This window comes from Chelonoidis abingdonii, chromosome 5, assembly GCF_003597395.2.
Source record: "Chelonoidis abingdonii isolate Lonesome George chromosome 5, CheloAbing_2.0, whole genome shotgun sequence".
Classification (NCBI taxonomy): domain Eukaryota; kingdom Metazoa; phylum Chordata; order Testudines; family Testudinidae; genus Chelonoidis; species Chelonoidis abingdonii.
Genome location: NC_133773.1, coordinates 14,603,232 through 14,618,760, shown reverse-complemented (window position 1 = coordinate 14,618,760; position 15,529 = coordinate 14,603,232). Strand labels below are relative to the sequence as shown.

At 44.7% G+C, this 15,529-nt stretch overlaps 1 protein-coding gene across 2 annotated transcripts in view; it reads right to left on the bottom strand.

Moving 5' to 3' along the window:
- The window catches only part of SHROOM3 (shroom family member 3), a 152,316-nt gene extending 137,277 nt beyond the window's left edge, over positions 1-15,039 (bottom strand). For both annotated transcript variants that reach the window (XM_075066082.1, XM_075066083.1), the window contains exon 1: positions 14,845-15,039. The gene's annotated coding sequence lies outside the window, so the exon portion shown is untranslated. The remainder of the gene's footprint in view (positions 1-14,844) is intronic.
- Between the last annotated feature and the right edge of the window lie 490 nt (positions 15,040-15,529).

Here is a 15,529-nt window from a genome sequence, read left to right as displayed (position 1 = left end):
CAAAAAGAGTTGAATTCCAGTTGAGCTAATTCATCACCGAGTCAGAAGTCCTGCCGATTAGATCATCGAAAGAGCATTTGCCGAGCAAGGGAGACAGGGCGAAGCAGCAGGGAATTTACGAGCTGGGGTACTGAGAGAAATAAAAAAGGCTTGTGGTCTGTCCATGACTTTTGTCTTCACTAGGGGAAAAGGTGGGTTCTCACCTCATGTTAGCTAACACACCTGAGTAGTCTAGTGATGACAAGGCCACACCTAATTCATACCTGCACATGATATGTGTGAAGCACAGAATTCTGCGCCAGCCTCAGACGGAGACTCTCATGGTTAGCAGCTTTACTAAAGGGCAACAGTAGGCACCACATTTTAAGTGGCTAAAGAGAAGCTGCTCATTCACCGAAACCATAGGTGCTGTGGTCGGATTTTCTAAGATGGAAGCCGCTGTTTAATACAACCCAGGAAATCTCAGCTAACCCAGAACTCAGTGCTCTGAAAGGATTTAGAGAAACAGCTCAGAACTTACTTTTGGTTCCCAGCATTTAATTTTTTCTTTTTCCTTTTTTTTCGCTACTGCAAGCACTACCCTCTCTGTCAGCATGGATTCAGGGACGTGCACTGTGTATGTTTTGTGGCCCCTCACCAGTACCTCATATAAACCAAGATGTGGTTACATTAAAAACTGCTAAAGGGCCATATAGCATCCTAGTAGGAGCACACTGCAGGGCTGCATGGAAGATCTGAGCTGGATTTCTAAACTAATCTAGGGCCCCCCTGGGGCTCAGATTGCTGCTGAAGTGACACAGAGCCCTGCGGGGTGGGGGAGACTTCATGCTGGCCTCCAACTATCCCTCCAATCCACCCCAAGAACTGCATTGAGCGGTGTCACGTTCAGCTCTCCTCAGGTAGAAAACTGGATTAACCCAGTATAGGTCCTTTGAGGGTGATCAAAAGGGAGGAAAACATGGAGGATCCCTGAAATAGTTCCATTCTAAATTAAGAGTCACAGAAATGACAGCATGGAAATTCTGCCCAACTGATGATAACAGAACAGGACAGAAACCTGAGCATGTGGGATGCCAAATGGTGAAATATAACCCTCCTCCCCCAAAGAACAAATATTCAGAAACAGAGGAGAGGTGGTGGAGGTAAATAAAATAGGAAATGGTACAAAGCATAAAAAGATGCATAGACCATTGTCTTACATAAATGTAAGACACCAAAAATTAATAGGAAATTCTGTATAGTCTGAAGCCTCCATTGTAAACTACTGCCAGTGACAAAATACCAGACTAAATGGAACACTGATCTCTTCAGGTAGGGTCAGTCATATACTACTTACCCTCCCCCAGGTGTTTTGTATCGGAGTCTATGGCAGTTATGTAAATTCGCAGAAGACATTCTTAGAAGCAGGTCCCAATGCAACAATACAATCTCTAACAAACAACTTGTTACCCCTAGTTACAATCCACTGTGTTACCTATACCCACACTCATGGCGTGGGGTGCCAGGAAACATTCAGCTCCCTTCCTGACAATGAAAGGACAGTATCAAAAATAATCCTGTTTGTTCATATTTTGCTAAACAGTGATGTGGCTTCAGGAGCCAGCATTTCTACCCTGAACTACAACATAATCCTCAGGGGCCACTCTCACCCCTGGTGTAACTCGGTTGCCTTCAGTGAAGTGACACCCAAGATGAATCTGGCCCCATATAGCTGCACTATGAGAACACTGGAAGGGATCTGAAATTCAACAAGATGTTAAGATGTTTGCAAATGAGTCATTCCTAGAATAGAACTTCCACTGAATGGGCCAGATTATGGATCTCACTTTCTCTGCAGACCTGGGTGCAGAGGTCTGGCAGAGAAACTCATGGGCAGCTCTTAAGGTACATAGCTGCCAGTCGTCACCAAGTCTTTACCCTGCGCTCAACGTATCCCTTGTGCTCAAGGTTGCAAGAGAGGTGGCACAGGGTGAACTATGCCTCCTGTGTGCTTCCCTACCCCAGTTCTACATCCGCCTCCTCCCAAACAAAACACTGACTCCTGCAAAAGGGACAAAAATAAGTGCAGTCAGGCCAACCTTTATGGAAAAATGCTATGGTCTACTGACCCAAAAGAAAACTGCAGAGTCACACCAATGAGGTTTTTTATTTTCTGAAAAACTTGAACTGCTGGAGCTGTGTGTTCACTAGGGAAACCTAAGAAGCAGAAAGCTGAGTGTGTCTGAATGGCTATCTGTCTCCTTTATTTGTTAGATATTATTGTATGTGCAGTTAGGAAACAAGGCTGGGGAAGCTGCTAGTCCACAAGGTAAGGGTTAGATTTCTTCTTCAGTAGCTCGGGAGGCGTTTTCCCCCAAGGGTAGAGGAAGTAAAATGAACGTCTTTTGGGCGGTACCACCCTTACAGGGAATTGTAATGTATTGGCTAGTGTGTACCATTGCCCCAGAATGGAATGGCAGAGCTGATTAAGATGTTGCTTTCTACTTGTCAGCCTATAAGCAGGCAACTGATTTAGCGTGACACCCGGGAGAATATATTTCTATCCCTCCAAATCAAATTTAACCATTAAAATTAAAGCTGATACTTCAAAATGTCCCCACATGGCTAGCAGCCATCTTACCAGGACTGCTGCTGCTACCAGTCTATTGGACTATCTAGTGGCCAAAGCCTCAGATTTTTGATGTTGGCTGCCAGTTATATTGTAAATAAAGGCCTTTAACTGGCCACTTAGCATCACCCACTTCTCCCACCAAGGAGCTGTCTGAGCTCCTGTCCTCTAGATGCCCCTCACATCATGAAAATAACATTTTGTTATTCAAAAATCAGTCCAGAACCTGAACATTGCAACAGGAAGGATATGACCTCATGAAGGACAAGACCAATGAAGCAAAAGGACTTTCTTGAGAAGTGGATGAGGTCATGTCTTCTGGCTGATTTCTGTTGGTCAAAGAGACGAGCTTTCGAGTTCAGCTCTTCTTCTTGAGTTAGCTATGTATTTGGTTTCAGTTCTCTGGAACAAAAACCAGCTTCCATCTAACATCAATCCACTTTCACACGAAGACCAAACATTGAACCAAATTTTAATTCTAAAACTAAAGAGAAGATTTTCTATCTGAAACAAAACCCACAAATTGCTATTGAATTCATTCACTCAACCTTTAAATCCAAATTCAAAAATCCCTGGCACACTCTCAAAAGACTGTCCCTACCTACAAAGCCCAATGCGGCTTCAGCTCCTGGGGATTCTCAGTATGCTTTGGGAGCAGAAGACAAGGAGTACTCTCCTCAGCTCTGCTGATGGCGACATCTGTGTGATTGCAGCAGCTGTTTCGACATTTTTCCTGAATATCTATCTGTTTTGCTGTCCAACTAGTGCAGCCCCAATGGTGTTGGCAAAAAAATACCCCTTGCTGGTATACATGTATATGTTGTCGGACCCTGCTCAGAACAGGTCTAGATGACAGTGGGAATAACACTGGAGGCCAGTCTACACTACTGCTTGTACCCATAGTAGCCACAGCGAGGCTTCACCACTGCTACAGCCACGGGGAGGGATTTCTGGGAAAGGCTCAAGGTGGACAAGGCTGGCATGTGGGATAGGTGATAACTGTGGTGTCCAAATATAAAGCCAGTCAGGCACATCCAACTTTCTGTTTCTTACATTCCCAAGGGATTGGCTACAAATCGTTGAAGAGAATTTATAGGCTCCATGATTTGATGCCAGGTCTCGGTCTCATCATTTGGGAGAACAAGAGGAACCAGAAGACCCTGCTTTCCAAGGTCCCTAACATGAGCCCTTCGATAGCTCAGCTGGTAGCATGGAGGACTGTAGGGGGCGCTCAGCAAGATATCCTTAGGTTGCTGGTTCAGCTCAAAGGAGAGCATCTTTTTCTATTGGGATGATTTAGTTGGGGATTGGTCCTGCTTGGAGCAGGGGGTTGGACTAGATGATCTCCTGAGGTCTCTTCCAACCCTAATCTTCTATGAGTCTATAAATCACAGTCTACCTTAAACAGGAGGCATTAGGGAAAACACTACAAGCAACAGGCTTCCATACAATCTGTGTTCCAATTTTGTCTCACCTGTTTATCAGGACCACACTGCATTCTGGAACTCTATATAGCACACAGAGACATCTAGTTGCCAAATAATATAACTGCAAGTAAACACATAACTCCCATCGTTTATTAAATTGGGAGTCTTCCCACTGACATTAGTGGGAGTTGGACTGGGCCCCAGACTGAGTGGGAAAAAAACAGGTCCTACAGAGAGTTAATTGATTTGGTGACTAGAGAAGAGCACCGGCACCAACCCTCAAATCTCAGAACATCTGGCATATGTCCTCCGAGCCCTGGGGCTCTCCTAGCCAGAGGTTAAAGCTGGGATGTGCAGCATGCCCAAAGGTGTGCAGTGCAGGGGAATGTGGAAAGCTGCAAGTTAAAATGAAGGCCTGGAATAAAAAGATGGGAATTATTCATGCTTAGTTGTTTCCCTTCCCCCACTCCAGCAAATCAGAGTCAAACACTAAAATGGAGACAAGGCCCCCTTTTGCTCTCTAAGGGCTAGAAGTCTTTTTATATTTAAATGAAAATCCGTCAAACTAATTAAGTGAAGATGTAACGGTCTCATTTTGTGCTCATTAGAGAACATCATAATGGCCATAAATTCCTCCGAGGGAGCGAGACTGTGTGTAAGTGCATAGTCTTAGAATGTCTCAGAAGATCCAGGCTCACCATGTCTTTTGTCTTTACTTTAGACTTTGTGAGACAAACAAAGGCTATAGTATTGCTTAAATTAGATGCAAAGTGCTACATATTACTGCAACTTTATAGGTGAGGGTTTTGCATGCACAAAAACGTTAGGAAATTCGAGTCATGGTTCCCACAGTGACAGTGAATTTGGCCGTCATGTAGATATGGGGTGTGACAGATCATTGTATAGGGTGTTCATTATTGTTCTTGAACATATATGCACAATACAGTTGTTGCTGTGGGTTGCTTTGAATTTACTATTGGTAAAATCTCAAATAAGATGTTACATTAATGTCATTTTTTATTTTCATTGCCTCAATTTTTAAAAAAACAAAATATTGAGCAATGACATATTGAAATAAACTGCACAATATTTTGTCATATATAATTTTCTTTATTTCTCCTTCTTTTCCCCTCTCCCAAACTTAAGCAAAGCAAGCCTTCCCTGTTGAGGTTTACGACCTTGTCAAGTGTGAACTTTTAAAATAAAACTGGGCTGGAATTAAGATGACAATAAAAAACTGCTTTTGAATGAACCATGTACAGGAAAAGCAACTGATCATCAGAGCTCATTACTGCTACATGTGTGGACAGAGTGGGAACTATTCAAAAGCAATCAGAGATTGGGTGGGGGGGGTGGCTGTTCTGATGCAGTAGTAGCAAAAAGGTAGCCGAACACTATGCAGCAAAATAGACAATGGGCCAGCATAGAGACAGGACATTAGACAGCTGGTCTCATCTCTCAGGCTGTGTGCACTGGAGACAATGGTTGGGTTTAGCTACAGATGGTAGGTAGGCGGTTCCTGAACCCCCAGCTGGTGTCCCCAAGTGTGATGGTGGCCACCAGAGAAAGATTAGGAAGGATGCCATGATGACATAAAGCCAGGAAAAAATGTTATTAAACATACAGTACCACCAGGCAGGATTCCAAGAACTGATTAACAACAAAATAGTGATGAGTGTCATCACTGTTCCTATTGAAACAACATCTACAGTTCCACCAGCTAGAAAAGAATTAGGTTATCAGTCCCCACACTACAGGGCATAACTTGATCATCAGTTATCGTCAGAAAGAAATTTTCCTCCATGGTTAGTGTTGCCCACATAGGCACATTCTGGGGGTGTTTTGCAAAACACCCTGTATTTAACCATTGGCTGACAGAAGATCCCAGACTGGATGGACTACGGGTATATTCTGGCATGGTGATTCCTGTCACCCACAAGTATTTCCAATAAGTGGGCTAAGTCAGACGCAAGGAAAAGGATGCTGCCCAAGTGGAGACCTCCAGGTGAAGTTATCCATGTGCATTTGCTCCTTCCTAAGAATAAGTCAAGAGGAGGCTTTCATTTTCCTCAAGACTGAATTAGTCCCAGGCCAGCTCCTTGCTGCAAGAGTGAGTATAGCATGACAGTGAGAGAGAACCACCACTTCAACAGGGGGCATTATTAGACAATTATTCTACTGCAAACATTTATCCTCATCATTAGCAAAGCTTTGATGCCTTTGGGGAGGAATTTGTGTAATGAAACGATGCCCAGCCAAAGATTCATTTCCCTACCTCTCCTCTTCCACAAAAGAAATCAATCTAGTTTAGTGATAAATGAGGCTGTGTTACTGCCAGGAGAGAGATCTAAGCTGGAACAGCCTCATGAAGCAGAGCGAGATAAATGGAATGCATTTTATATGATGGTCCTGATTTGCAGAGGTGCCAGCTGACCTTGGTGGGAGCCGTGTAAGCACCTTATGCACCAAAAAACTCATCCCTCTTACCTACAGTGGGAACTGTGGGTACGCCAATAAATGCAGGACTGAGTCCTACATTACTGGAACACTGAATATAGCAAACCAAGAGGACAAGTGATAGGAGAACCGCTGAGTCTGGAATTAGTCTTCTGTTATGCTTGGATGTTTATCCTAGGCTGAGTGTCTGCAAAATTTGGCCAATAATCTCCATTCGTATCCCACTCCTCTTTTCAGGTTAGACCAGAAATGCCCTGGGACTACCCTTGTGATATTTCAACAGTTTTGCTTCTGGGCAAAGCAAGAAATCAGAGGTCCCGACACCCTGAAAATCATGGTTGGAAAAGAGGGAGAGGGACAGTGGGAGGAGATTTAATGAACATTTCAGAACCTAGTAAAAGATTCCACTTTGGTTCATTTCTGGAAATGGGCCAGATTCAGGGGCTGTGATTGGTTCTCACTGGTCTAGCCCTGTCTCCCTCAGCACAAGGCTTTCCATTACCAGTCGTCGTTGGTTTGACACTAACCTAATGCATAGCTCATTGAAGTCAATGGGAACGTGTCCATTGACTTTCATGTGGGCTTTGCATCAGATCCCTAGTTACCTCTGATCCATGTTAGCCAGATCCCTAGTTACCTCTGATCCAGGCAGCCCTTACTTAAGTAAGTCACCCATTTGCTTCGGTGGGTGATCTGCTTGGGGCAGGAGGATTACAGGGTTTGGCTTGGTCTTAATAATTCCCAGTTAAAACAAAAGGCTAAATCTTCTGTCACGGAAAGATAACAGCTCAAGATCAAGAGAAAGAGAGAAGTATAAAGTGTCTGAAAGTCTAATGTCACCTGGAAGATGCAATTCGATTGTAATGGGGCATCCTCTGATTTGGGATAATTTCTTTGCTCAAGGTAGTTATTGGCTTGCAGTGACTTGTTTTCCCCATCTCCATAGGCACAGGGAGACTCCTCTATTGTATTCTCCCCCGCCTCCAATGAAGAAAAGCTTTGGCTTTCTTCTTAGCATAGTTAAATGATACCTGCAGCTTGAAAGATGCTCCCCCCCATCCATGGCCTTAGGCAAATAAATCTAGTTTTCAGAGAGTGGATAGTGGGACAAATGGCCTGCTGGAAACTGACAGCGGACAGGTGATAATGACTACCTGTTGATTACAGGGAAAGTCCCATCTCTCCAGCAACCCTTCTGCAGCTATCAGCTTTCACTCTCTTCCCTATGATCAAGCCTGCCATTATAGTGGGTGCCTAATTTCAAACGCTCACGACAGCCTGGAGCACTGATGGGGATGATTTTCTCGCCCAGTGCGGGACAGATCTTCCGGAATGGTATGAATGATGAGAGAGATTCTTCTCCCTGACTGTTCTCTGACCCCATTGTGTTCCTGTGGTTTTCCCACCACACTCATGTATTTATTACAGCTCATTAATGTGTTAGATGTATGAGTATACAAACAGCTCAGTCAATAAGAAAGCCAATATGTTATCTGGAAAGTAAGTAGCATTAACCTCTTATAAAGCATGTGCTCCTCAAAGCCTATGGAGGTGGCTCAGCCAGACCAACTTTCCATATGAAACAACCACGTGAAATTCATTATCTCTTCACACGATCACTGTAGCCATGTTGAATGGCCTGTCAAGTAAAGTCTCAGAGAACTGAGTCAAAATATAAGGCAAGTTGCAAAACACAACACACCTATGAGAACCTACCAGGCCATTGAGTCCACCACCAGTTCCAGGTGTGTTCCCTACAGAACCCGTTTGAGCACTTTGAAGTCTCATTTTAAAGCCCACTGGGATTTTCAAACAGGTTCAAGGGAGTTAAACCTCCCACTCCTGTAGATTTTCAATAGGAGTTGGGCACCTGACTTCCGTGGATCCCTTGGAAAACATCGGCCCACACTTTATTAAAATGGAGCCCTTCGTGCACATGTCAGAAAGTATGTTGCAGCTGTTCACCTACATTTGCTCGTGTTGTTGCTGTGATTGCATTTGCAAATGAAGCAATTGCAATTATACCTAACTAGCTATTAGCACATGCAATAACTCTTGTACCTGAGCATGGGATTCACAGCACATTTGGTCTCTAGCAATCAGCTCCCAGGCACAGAAAGAGTTTCTAGTCTACTCTAAGCAAAGTCCCCCTGTGCTAGATAGACCTATAACTGAAATGACATGGTCACCTACCGCAGACTGTACAACTGCAGCTGCAGACAGCAGGTCACACAAGTTCATTGAAACATGCCTGTATTGACTGGAGAGACTGATCTGTGAAATGGTTCTTGATGTAGGTAATCTGAAATGCACAGGTCAATTTACTCGTTATACTCACTAGATAAAAAGTAGCATTTATCCTTTACTCATACATGAACTCAGCAAAACACACACTGATCTACACCCTTCCTATGCGCCATCGCACAGCTGTGTGTAAAGGACAGGGTGTTGGCCCTGGAAACAGGTCAAGCAGAAATCCAAACTGAATTTGAAGCAGCCTATTCTAGTCTGCCAAACTGAACACAAGTTTTTGGGGGTTCAGGTTTGGCATGACATCACCAGCCCAGAAAGTCCTGTGCTCTAGGGGCTTGATCCGGCACTTTGGCCCTGATCTGCAAAGCACTTAAACATATGCTTAATTTTGAGCACTCGTATTTAAAAGGAGCTCATCTCTTGAGTCCAGTTGATAAGAAAAGTTCAGGGCTATGGGGAAAGAAGGAGTTCTGCATTTTAGAAGCTGATCCCTGAAAGCACAGGAAGGAAGAGATGTAAGACGTTCATTCATATGCCCAGTCTTCTGCTTCTACACTCTTGATATGGGCTCTCAAAGCATGTGTCCTTACAGGCTGGCATTTATCATGCTCAGGATGGGATGGATGGAGAGGGAGACAATGTCATTGTACTGTGACACAGTACAATGACTTCTATTGAAGTCACTGAAGCTATATTGATTTAAATCGTCTGAGAACCTGGCTCATAATCATCAGACTAAAGATGAGCCCAACTTCTCTGTGTCCAGCTATGCAGAATATGAACCTAGTGAGCGTCATAAAAGATAGGGACCATAAATCAACATGCCCATGCAAAAGATATGCAAATTATCATTGGGTAATATTCTGTAAAATTAAAGGGACCATAGGCCACTGTTTCATCCAGTGGGACAGTGACGTGGATATTCATCCACCGGACTATACACTGCGAACATCAGATCATCACACACTCATTAATGAGCTCTCAGATGTGAACGCCGCTGGGTCGTTATTGTCCTACTAGAGTGGATTTGAACTATTGCATATGTCAGTTAATATCCCTATGTACTTTTGGAAAATCTTGGTTGAAAAGAAAAATGCCTCCTCAAACCAAATACAAGCTGAGGAGAGAAAGGTCTTTTTCCCTTTAATGCTCACCACTCTGGAGAAGGATTCTAAGCCCTTATCCTGCTTATTCATGAGTGTGTGTATGGGGGGGGTGGTTCTTAATAAAAAAAAAAATCATTCTTGAGAAGCTGTTGCTACGAAACTCCATAGTTCACAACAGATGGCAGTGAGAGCTGTTCTCAGGCCTGGCTCTGAAGCTCTCCACTCAAGCATACTATTAACATTCCTCAAATACCTCAGGCCCTGGCGGCTTCCATGCGGGCCGCCAATCCCCTAGACAAGCTCAATACAGGCAGCTCCTCTGGTGGCGTCTCTCCTCAATGTGCTCCGACAGCACTTGGATGCATTTGGGACTGGCTTTAGGAGGGAGGCTGTCGCCCCCCTCAGCTTTAGCCGCCAGATGCTACAACTGGGAAAATGCTCTGATTCCTGATATCAAAATTCAGCTTGTGTCCGAACCAGCTGGGGAGCTCTAACCACCCCTCTCTTTTGGTAAGTAGAGAGAGGTTGAGCATTTTCAACTCCCACTGACTTCCACAGGAGTTGTGGGTACTCAGCACTCCTCTGGATCAGGCCCTGCACTGGTTTTACAAGGGCTCTCATGAATTATTTCTGCTCAGTGTTGAGGGATGAAGCAAAGAGCTAGCCCCCTAAATCTGAGGATCATTATCTTTCCACCACCTTTGGGGCACAAGACACTTCACAGACATAGGGCTGCTGCCCTAAAGAGCTTACGGTCTAAATGGGACTGAGAACAGGTAGGAGGCTGGGAGGAGAACAGCAGCAAACAAGGAGAGATTAGTGATGGAAAACAAGCAGGAAGGGAAGGAGGAGGATGTTCAGAAAGAGGAGCTTCTGCTCAGGGAGCAATGAGATAAACTACATACATGGTGTTCTGTATGTGACAATCTAGTTTAGCCAGTGGCCTATTACCATAGGTGCTGGAACTAGGGGTGCTGCCGCACCCCCTGGCTTGAAGTGGTTTCCACTATATACAGGGTTTACAGTTTGGTTCAATGGCTCTCAGCACCCCCACTACACAAATTGTTCCAGCACCTCTGCTTATTATTACTTATGCACCTCTACCTCAATATAACGCTGTCCTTGGGAGCCAAAAAATCTTACTGTGTTATAGGTGAAACCGCGTTATATCGAACTTGCTTTGATCCACCGGAGTGCACAGCCCTGCCCCCCCCGGAGCGCTGCTTTACCGTTTTATATCCGAATTCGTGTTATATCAGGCCCCGTTATATCAGGGTAGAGGTGTGGTAGTGCCCAAAACATGATAGGTGTTCCCAGACACATGCTGTAGGAAGACACAATTCTTGTCCTGAAGAGCTCACAACCTAAGGTTTCTCTGGCTTTAGTACCTGCTTGTGCGACTCCTGAAAAGTCCTTCATGAGGATCTGAAGCCTGCATCTACTTGGGTAAAGACCTTCACAGCTCCCAAGGCAAACTCTGAACAGCATCACCTCTACCGCGCACACACACAGCTCAAACCACGTGGTCTCCTAGACCCAAACAGAAATGTTGGCTTTGCAGGAAAGCATTTGAATCTGCTTTGCCTGTCACGGTAGCATTGATCACATACAACTAGTGGGACTTGTAGGGGGTGATTTGCCTTTGGCCGCTGGGATGACTTATTTTTTTGACTTACTCCTACCAAAGAAGAGACAGATGTCATAGGCAAAACGCAGTGAGTGGCGTTTGATGTGCACAGCTGGCCATTTGCATAGCTGACCCTCTCAGGCAAAGCCTAGCTGCAAGATATGAGCTTGCCTCATTGTGTTGTGCAGAACTGCTCCCAGACTGCCTGGGGAATGGGGCTAACCCGCATGCTCACAAGTGGGTCTGACTAACATTTCTGAGCAGGTCTCTTTCATTTTAGCGACTGTTCTGAACATATTAAAAAGCTGTCATTGCAGCGCTTCAGGGGGATCTCTCTTCTGTGCAGGCCACAGTACATTGGTGACAAGAATACTTATGACTCTGTTATTCGGAGATGGCTTGTGGGGTTGCATATTCAGAATCCTTAGTGGTTTGGAGCAGCCACACAGGAAATTTTCTCTCTCACATGCACACAATGGTTTAGATTTGGTTTATGAGCTTAAGTTACAAATAAAGAAGGAATGAAGTTTCCAGGTGGCTCTTTCATCCTTTCATCTTCTCTATTTTTTTTATCAGTCTTTAATCAAATTCCCGCTGTTACCTCTATTGAGCAAAGGAGAACTGCTGGCATGGCTTTTAAGTGTCTGCACACATGGCCTGTCCTATCACAGCCAAGCTGCTGCGATTCATTGTTAAGTGGTCTCTGCAGGCTGCAATCGCTAAAAAGCAAAAAAGAAATGACTAGGCTTTGGCAACTGAAGTCAGTGCTAATACCTGGTATTTGTTCAGCCAGCTGTGGGCTTATGGAGGACTGTTTTTAACCCTTCAGAGACTTCAGACAGTTTGGAGACGATTGAATATACCAGAGAGAGTGAGAGAGAAATTACTGATACCCTCAGTCTGTGTCTACACTGAAAACACTACAGTGGCACAGCTGCACCACTGTCGTGCTTCAGTGTAGACATGACTTGCGCCGATGGGAGGGATTCTCCCATTGGCATAGGTAATCCACCTCCCTGAGAGGCAGTAGCTAGGCCCACAGAAGAATTCTTCCGTCGACCTAGCACTGTTTACACTGGGGGTTAGGTCAGTGCAGCTACGTCTCTTGTGGATTCTTGATACATAGCTATACAGATGTAAAATCCTCCTGGACACCAGGCCTGACATTTTTAAAGCTACCTAAGGGATTTGGGTGCCCAGTTTCCATTAAAATTAATAGAAAATGGGGATCCAAGTCCCTTACACAGCTTTGGAAATCTCAGCCATAATGTGTATTATCTATGTACATGTTACATATTACAGATCATAGAATCACTCAGGTGCAAGTTATCATAAATGATTTACAGAACTAGTGACGGACATTAGAACTGGAGATGCTACTCTAGAGCCTGGTGTGAAACCCACTGATACCAGTGGCAGACTTCACTGGGCATTGGATCAGGACCCCAACTCATCCTCTTGCCAATGCAAGATCGCCCACTCTAATATATCACTGATTACCTGGTTCCCATCCCACTCCTGCTCAGACAGATGGTCTGAACCTTTGAGACACGTGCAGAGGGGAAGGCATCCACTCCCTCCAAGCCAATCAGCCACTTTACAGAAGTTAATTCAGCTGCATGATTAAAGTGTGCTTCGAACATGGATCCATCATAGGGAGAAGAGGACTGGAGACTCTGCACAGCAGTAAACCCTCCGGCCTCACCCTTCCTATGGTCCAACTAGGAACCAGTGATGTCTTTTAAATATAGGAACGTCTTTTAAATGCAGACCCTTCCAAAGGCAACGGACCACCAGATCCATTGCCTTGGGGCCTCCAGGGCTGCTGAGTTGGGGACTGGATTTTCCCCCAAAGGACTGCAGGAATATGCATGCTTGAGAACACACACACACACACACACACACACACACACACACACACACACACACACACACACACACACACACACACACACACACACACACACACACACTTATTTTCCTAAGCACTGATAGGGCGCAACCTGGGAAGTGGCAGCATTCCGAGAAGGAAAGTTGCTGTACAATCATTGTTCTGTCCTTACAATCTATTTCTGTGAGTTCAGTTAAAAAATGGCACATAAGCAAGAAAAAAGCAGAGTCTTTTGGAGTGAATGGTATTTTACCTACAATGATGGGCATTTGCCCCACAAATCATCCCATTATCATTGCCTGAGCCTCCTCTCTTTGTAAAGCTGTCACTCCTAAGACTAATCAGCATGCATTCGACACTGCAGCTTCAATGGGGCCAAGAGACCATAACCTATTTCATGAAAATTTTCATAAATGGAAATCCCCAGAAGGAAACATTCCCTTTCATATAATTATGACGACAAACCCCAATATCCCAGTAGTGCCAGTCAACCATTGTCTTCCCCCAACCTACATATAGTGGGCCAGATCTCAAGAGGTAAAAACCTGAACTGATTTGAATGGAGCTATACTGACTTACATGAGCTGAGGATCTAGACCATTTTAGTACATAACAGAGTTATAGGCAAACTAATAGTACTCACAGTAAAATAGATAACTTTTCTACATATTTGTTCAGCATTATATTAAGGGAAATAAAACCATAGCCAGTAATCTAAATCCAAGTTCAAAGTTCTTAGCTGTGCTATTTAATAAGCAATCTATAAAGCTGTCTATATTCTAGGCCAGTTCCTCAGCTGGTGTAAATCGGTGTAGCTCCACAATAGAGTTATATCAATTTACAATGGAGGATCTGGTACTTTTACATTAATATTCTGCAGCCTACAACCTCACTGCGCCAAGCACAGACAAATATATCTGTCTGGCTGCTCAGTCCTTACCGAAAACAGTGATTCAAAGTGCCACATGAATTGAAACTTGCTTTATGCAGGCCTCACAGAACTAGTACCAACCTGTTACCACATCTAGGCTTCAACTAAAGATCAAATGACACGACACTGGAAATCTTAGCAATCCCTTAAAGTGGTTTGTGAGAACATTTACTACCCAATAGACAAAGATTGTTGCTCCCATCACGTTGAGCATGCTGGCTGGGGTACATCATCATGGTTTCTGAAGCCTATGGAGGTATGCCCATGTACACCAGCTGAAGGTCTGGCCTGAAATATTTTTCTCTCTCTCTTGAGGGGGATACACCCGGAGCAATGCTCTACCCTGTTCCTGTATGCTGCGAGTCTCACCACAGCAATGGCTCAGTAATCTCTCACCTGGACACTTGTTTGTTCACTTGGAACCCTACAGCGTTTAGGATCAACGGATTCTTGATTTTTTCCCTCCTCAGAGACCCTGCCACACAAACTACTACTCGAGCAGGTATAAAGCTGACTCGGCAGTGGCTGCCCAGAGGCTGCTTACCTTATGAAAAACCAGACCAAGCCTCAAGTAGCCCCATCCTTGCTGGTGCATTGTTCCTACGACAGAAGGCACCGTACAGGCACCCTGCCATGTGGCAGGCTGCTCAGCACTGACAGGAAAGAATTAGAAGGCTGTCTCGGACAAGGAAGAAACAGGAGGGTAGCAATTAAGATAACAAGCCTCAGATACAGGTGGTTCCTGCTGAGGCACCTCAGGACTGACCCAGCAGCAAAGCAGGCGGCTCCAGCAGCAAATGAGGAAAAGCAGCTCAAATTACTGCCTTCCTTCCAACCAATCGTCAGCAGGCCTGACAAAGGAGCAGAAACCGTGATGGAAGGGGAAATACACAGAGTGAAGATGCCAGGCAGCTTCTGTCATGATGCCTGGTGAATGTGAGTCTCACCTATTCCTGCCACAGCAGCACTTGAGGAAGTCACCCGCAGAGATCAGTGGCTGACAACCTCTTGTAACATGTCACCTCATCTCTATAGCATCTGAACACCTCACAATCAGTACCATATTTATCCTCATTACACCCCCGTGAGGTAGGGGAGCATTATCTCTATTTTATAAATGAGGAGACTGAGGCAAATTATCACACATATGTCTGGCAGAGCAGGGAATTAAACACCCAGGTCTCCTACATTCTGATCTAGCACTCTAAGCACTGGATCACCCTTTCATC